This window comes from Corvus kubaryi, unplaced genomic scaffold (assembly GCF_017639235.1).
Source record: "Corvus kubaryi isolate FWS band 111438036 unplaced genomic scaffold, C.kubaryi_AGA036_p1.0 137, whole genome shotgun sequence".
In the NCBI taxonomy this organism is placed as follows: domain Eukaryota; kingdom Metazoa; phylum Chordata; class Aves; order Passeriformes; family Corvidae; genus Corvus; species Corvus kubaryi.
Window position 1 is genome coordinate 12,321,841 of NW_024580671.1, and position 6,416 is coordinate 12,328,256.

The following is a 6,416-nucleotide window of genomic DNA, read 5'->3' on the forward strand; positions in this document are numbered from 1 at the left end:
AAGGAAGGAAGGAAGGAAGGAAGGAAGGAAGGAAGGAAGGAAGGAAGAGAAAGAAGGAAGAGAAGGAAGGAAGAGAAAGAAGGAAGAGAAAGAAGGAAGAGAAAGAAGGAAGAGAAAGAAAGAAGAGAAAGAAGGAAGAGAAAGAAAGAAGGAAGGAAGGAAAGAAGAGAAAGAAGGAAGAGAAAGAAAGAAGGAAGGAAGGAAGGAAGAGAAAGAAAGAAAGAAAGAGAAAGAAAGAAAGAAAGAATGACAAAGCTCCACTTAGCAACCTCAAATATTTTTGCATATTTAGGAGGAAAATGAAAGCTCAAAATACCATTAAGACATAATTTTTAGATCCCCTTTCCCATATAAAAAGCACCACCACTCCAGAACTCAGATTTTCTCTAGAATTTCATAGCTAAATATTTCCTAAAAAAAGGAACAACAGCATTTTGGGACGAATATTTTTTTAAAATTTGGTAATTTCAAAAAGCATTTGGGACAGAAAAAATTGTTTATTGTCATTATTAGCGATAGTTCTGTTGTTACTTTTGTTATTATAACTACTGTATAGTTTAATATTCATGAAAACCTCTTCTTTCTGGCAAAAGCCTTAACCTTAAACAGATGACCTTTACATTTTTAATCATGTAATCACTTTCCTTGCTATTCTAAGATGTGTGTATATTCAATTGCTTTAGAAAGTGGAAGAGAAATAACAAAATGGAAAATACTGCCCCTGTGCTATCCTTCTTGTCCAAACAGTGTGAATTTAAAGATCAAATTGAATGAATGACTCTCAATAATTGAAGATTACAATCTTCACAATTATTCACAGAAATGACTGATTTTATTTTAATATTTCAGCAGTACGTACTTTCTTGTGACAGAGGAAAAGAGAATTTTAGATGGTAACATGAGGAAAAGGACAGGCAAGAAATAATTTCTTGGGTTTACTTCTGCCTTTATGTAAAAAGCTGCCAAGTGGTTCTGTGCTGGGGCAGAATCAGGAGCAGCTGTAACTAAACTGTCCATTTCTGGAGAGGAAAAAGCCACATTGTTTCCTTTTTACTGCTAAGGGCTGCTTTTCCCATAGGGAAGCAGACTGAAACAAAGGGGCTTCCTGGTCACTGGGAGTACAGTGAAATTATACTGATAGCTTGAAGTGGACTTCTGAAAAATCCCACCTGTTCTTACAACGTGTAGCTTTTGGAAGATGTAGGATGGTTCCCACCTCTGACAGATGTCTACCTTGCAATGAGAGCACAAGAACAGGTGGGACATGGGACAGACAGACTGCCTTTCATGTAATGATTCTTTTAGTATGAAATACAGAAACATTCTTGGCAGCAAAAAACCAGAACAAATATGAAGTGGCCTGGCTACATAATGTAGAAAACATGAAAGGTACAACAACAGGGAAATTACAACAAACACAGGTTACAGATTTCTCTAATTTTGTCTAAATGAAGTTAAAATTCTTGTTTGCATTGAGACTTTCCTTGAAAATGGGAATTGAGAGTGTTTCCATCAGTCAGCACTGCTTATACCATGAAGATGTACACTTTCTTGTAAAAACCCACAGATGATGAAACCATACAGAGCTGAGGTTTGGGCAATTTCAGCTGGTCTCCAGCTTCCTGAATAAATAAATAACCAATTAGGCTATTGAAAAATAAATTTTTAGGTGCCTGTAAAAGGCAGGCACCTAAAAATGGTTTGGAGATCCTTGATTCTTTGGATGTGCATAAGACACACTGAGAGGTCATTTATCAGATCAAAATCCTTAGGGGACTTTAGCAAAAAAACTACTTTGGCAAGATTAATCTAATCTATTTTATATGTCTACAGTGCAGACAGCCACTTGGGCACATCAAGGCTGTGATTCATCGTCTGATATAGACATTGAAAACAGACCAGTTGAATACTGCAGCAGAAATACCTATTTCTTTCCATTGATTCTGAAGAGATTATAAAATCTGTCCCTTTATAAAGCAGTCTTTCCACTGGTTTGCACAGACATAGATGTCTGAATATTAAAGACATCTAAACTTGGAGGACATGAATTTCATCCCTACTTTGACCATGATCAGACAAGAGTCAAGTCCTGAGTTGCTCAGAATTGGAGCACCTGGTTTCAGACACTTTGATAAGACAGGTTGAAGGGCCTTTTATTTTTTAAAACAGGTTAAGTACCCAGCTAGTAAATTTAAGCACCTCTAGGATCAGGCAACAGCAAGCACAGTTTTCAGATCATCATTCAGGCCTTGGGCAAAATGAAACTTTTTGCTTTCAGAATGCAAACCTCTATTACACTCACCATTGGATTCACATTTTCATGTAAATTAGCTTTTTCCTTTGTTTAGAAGCTGTTTCTAGACTTCGGTAATAAACTCTCCACTCTGGCAAATTTGTCAACACTTGGGTAATATATTTGGCAAATTCCAGTTTACTTGCCTCTGGATGTACTTCTGTTACAAGCAGGCCAAAATATGCATCCCTTTTTCAAGAAAAGACGTAGAAAGAATCTTGACTAAGAAGATTATTTATGAATTGCAATTGGCCAAGTAGTGATTTTTCTACCATATCCCTTTCACAGCAATCAGAATGAACTGGTGCTGTCATCTATAGCTCATAAGCAGAGCTTGCTAGAGGTCAATTTATGATTTAATTTGGAAATGACAACTACATCCTCTGTTATTTTCATAGCTGGCAAAACAGATATGAAAAGATCAAAAGACAGGAATAGATGCAACTCCAACTGATATTAGATTCTAAAGAGGCACATTCCAACTTTGCTTTTATAGGAAGATAACACAAATAAGGCAGAATCATTCATACTCTATTATCCTGTATGTAATTGACTGTGTCTTTGTATCTTGTTTCTTACTAATTTTCATTGTCTTGCATTTCAGGCTGATCAGCATGCATCTTGTGAGACTTGAATAGATGATACTGAGCTGTGCCCCACACACTGACGTTCTTCATCATTGCCAGCCACAAGGTTGTATTGTCTTATTTCTGTTCCGAAAGACACACAAAGTGTAACCCTTAGGTTAGGGTTAGGGTTACTGAGTTTGCAGCACCATGAATTCCACCTGCCAGAACTCCTGCTCACATTTGATATCCCTGGTCTAAGACAGCTTTCCAGATAGTATGATTGAAACCTCAGTGTTAAACATCTTCCAGGACTGAGCCCCAAAACACCAGCTGCTTCCCCATAGGCTACTGATGGCAAGACTGCTGTCTGGTCCTTGTTTTAAAATACCCTGGCTTGTGTCAATCAGCTTCTGAAATTATTCCTTCTCAAGTTATTTGATCAATGTCCTGTCTTACTGTTTCTAACTGAACTTCTGGTATTTGTGTTTAAGCAGAAGACCCTTTTCTCCTTCCAAATTAAACTTTCTATAATCAAGGATCATTTTATTTTAAACAGGGGATAATTAAAAGCCTAGACTTAGCACTACCTAATGACACTTACCTGAACCCCTGTGGTTTATATGTTCATTAAACCATTGGTGTCTTAGTCCTCAAGAGTAAAATAAAACATTTTCTATAACTAGATAGTGTAGTCATTAATATAAGTAAAGATCGACTCCTTGTGCTGATGACCCTGGAAGCAGCACTTTATAAATAGAAAGAAAAATCAGTTACTGGGAAGTTGTGATATTTTTGAATGAACTACCTCAATTACACTGTCACCAGTCTCATGGTATACAAGTGCTTCTGAATTACTATCTAGGTATACCACCCCATAATTATGTTAATAATCCTATCGTCAGATTCAGAAAGATGGTGCAAAGCAGTAGAATTCAGCTGGTGATGGCAAAAGGCACAGATCCATTCAACAGAGGATCCATTCACACAGAGGACTGGGCTCTATGTCCAAGTACAGGTTGCCAAATGTTTGAATTACATCAGGCAGCTTTTTGAAAAAGTTGGGGGGTTGCTGTTTTTTGGATTAGAGGATGTGGAAGCAGGTTGTTTGTTTCAGGGTTCTGCATTATTTGCAAGCTCCATTGCACAATTTTTGAGCGTGTTTCAGAAACTATTTCATCTTGACTCTATTGTCCGCATTTAAAGCTAAGATAATGTGGGGGTTTTCCTCCATGCAGTAAAATAGCTAAGTACGGCTAGAAGAAAGTGCTCTCAGAGATTTGATAAGAAATGATAAGCACACACAGATGAGATCCTAATAAACATTATGTAATGGCCTGGCTTTAATCATCGTGATGTCTGTTTTATTTCAAGGCCTTGTACTTCTGTTTCATGTGTCCTTATACAGCAATCAAGTTGAAGGTTATCCTGGGTTTCAATGCCCGATTTTTATTCAAATCTTAAGAAAAACTTGTCACCAAAACCAACAGAACCCTCTGTTTCCTTTGACTTGGTTAAGTTAATATTTGCTGCAGATTAGAATTTTTTTTCAAAACTTTGGCCAGCTCTGCTGGTTTTGGATAGCTTTTAGATCCAGACTGTTTGAGTGGATATCTGTATTCAGAGCATCTGTGTATCTGAGCATCTTCTGAAACATGTGCTAGTCCCCTCCACTGCAGTTAAGTGGAGATTGTCTGCTCAAAGGCTCAGCACTCCTGAGGGAAAATGCAGAGAAAATACAAAGAATTCTGCTGATGAGGTGCATTTCAAAGATGAGCTGGATGAATCTGCACCCCTAATGACTTGCTGCCGATCTAAACTGCATTAGCACAAAACAGTATAATCAGGGAAAACAGGTAAATATTTGACACTTAAATTTTTTAAAAGTGATGGTGAAAAAAATATTCAAATTATATTTTTTACATAAGGAATAATGAAACAGCCAGTAATTATGACACATAAAATATTTGCCATGATTGAAATTGTTATTATGTGCCTCAGTTACACTCAATAGTCTCTTTCTGCACAGTTGAGCTAACTGAAAACTGTGGACATGCTTCATGTTAAACATAGCAGCAAAAGGGTAATTCAAGGTAGCAGAATAAAAAAGAAGGTTAATACATTAGACTAATTTCCATTTGGGGTTTTTTATTTGCTTTTTAATTCATGTATGGGTAGATGTGCATTATCTGTTGAGATTTCATATTTTTCTCTATTGCAGCAAAGCTGCCTGCCTTGATAATTACACATATTTGGAAAATGACTAATAATTTTCTTATTAAAGCAAAATCATTCTAAATTCCTGCTGTGTTTCTCATTTTTTTTTTTCTTAGAATCATTGCATATTCTTTTCAAATTCTCCTCTTCTTACAGACTAGAAACTATGCATAACAATAACTGCAAGTTGGAGCTTCAATAACAAATTAGAACCTCAGAGCAGGGCACACAGAGGATGGGTCATGCAGTGCATGTACACATCTGACTGCATTATTAATTGATCCTAATTCTTCTTTAATGATGAGCTCTTCAACCAAATACCTTTTTATCATAAAGGAAAAGAAAAAAACCAAAAACAAACAAAAAACCAACCTCCCCCAAGCCCCAAAAGTAACAGAACAGATAAATAAAGCAAACTAGTTTCCTTGTGCCAAAATAGAATGGCACAACTTAATAAAATTTCACATTTAATAGTGCACTAATAAAGTGAGTTCCACAGTAATAAGCCTGGTTTTGATTCCTCTTTAAAATAGAAATATTTTGATTATTTCAAATGAGAGCATGCACTGTGGACGTACTGTAGATGCTGAGGAAAAGTGTTCTTTTTTATTACAGAAACCAGTTTTACCACTCAAGTTTGCTAAAAATAGTGTAAAATGCTTTACCACTGTCACCAGATCAACCGTATTAAATGAAGAGCAACATTGTCCCCTAGTGGTAAAAGAAATATTTTATCCCATATAAAACGAAGGCTGCTTCCGGCATTGAAATAGTCAGTGCTGTGGATTTACGGAGAACAATACACTCCCCAGCAAATATGGATAGTGCTAAAATCTCACTGGATTCAAATGTGCTGGTACTCTCAAGAAATTGAATTTAGTTTTAATAGCAAGTAGAATATTCAAATGGCACAGAAATTTAATTTAACCTAGTCTAGCCCTCAAGCAGAGAAGCTATTTGTATGATGATCAAGCTGAATCACATATATATATATATACATTCTCACAAAAGTGTACAAGTATGTATACAAGATGCAGTGAATTTGCAGGCAAAAGTCTGCAAAATGATGAAGGGAGAAGGCAGGAAAGCCACAGACTTTACTCAATTTGATATGGGATAATGCATGTCAGCTTTTTTGTTTCATTTGGCATAGGACCAGAAATTATACATGCACAAATGTCACTGATATGGTGTCATGACATGCAAACCTGAGTAGCAACACCTGTGAGGAGTCCCCAGAAACTGTCCTGACAGGAGAGGGCCCTGGTGACTTCCACCTGTACACACCAATGTACAGAACTGGGCAAAGCTTAATAATATTCCAAGTTTTCCTACCATCT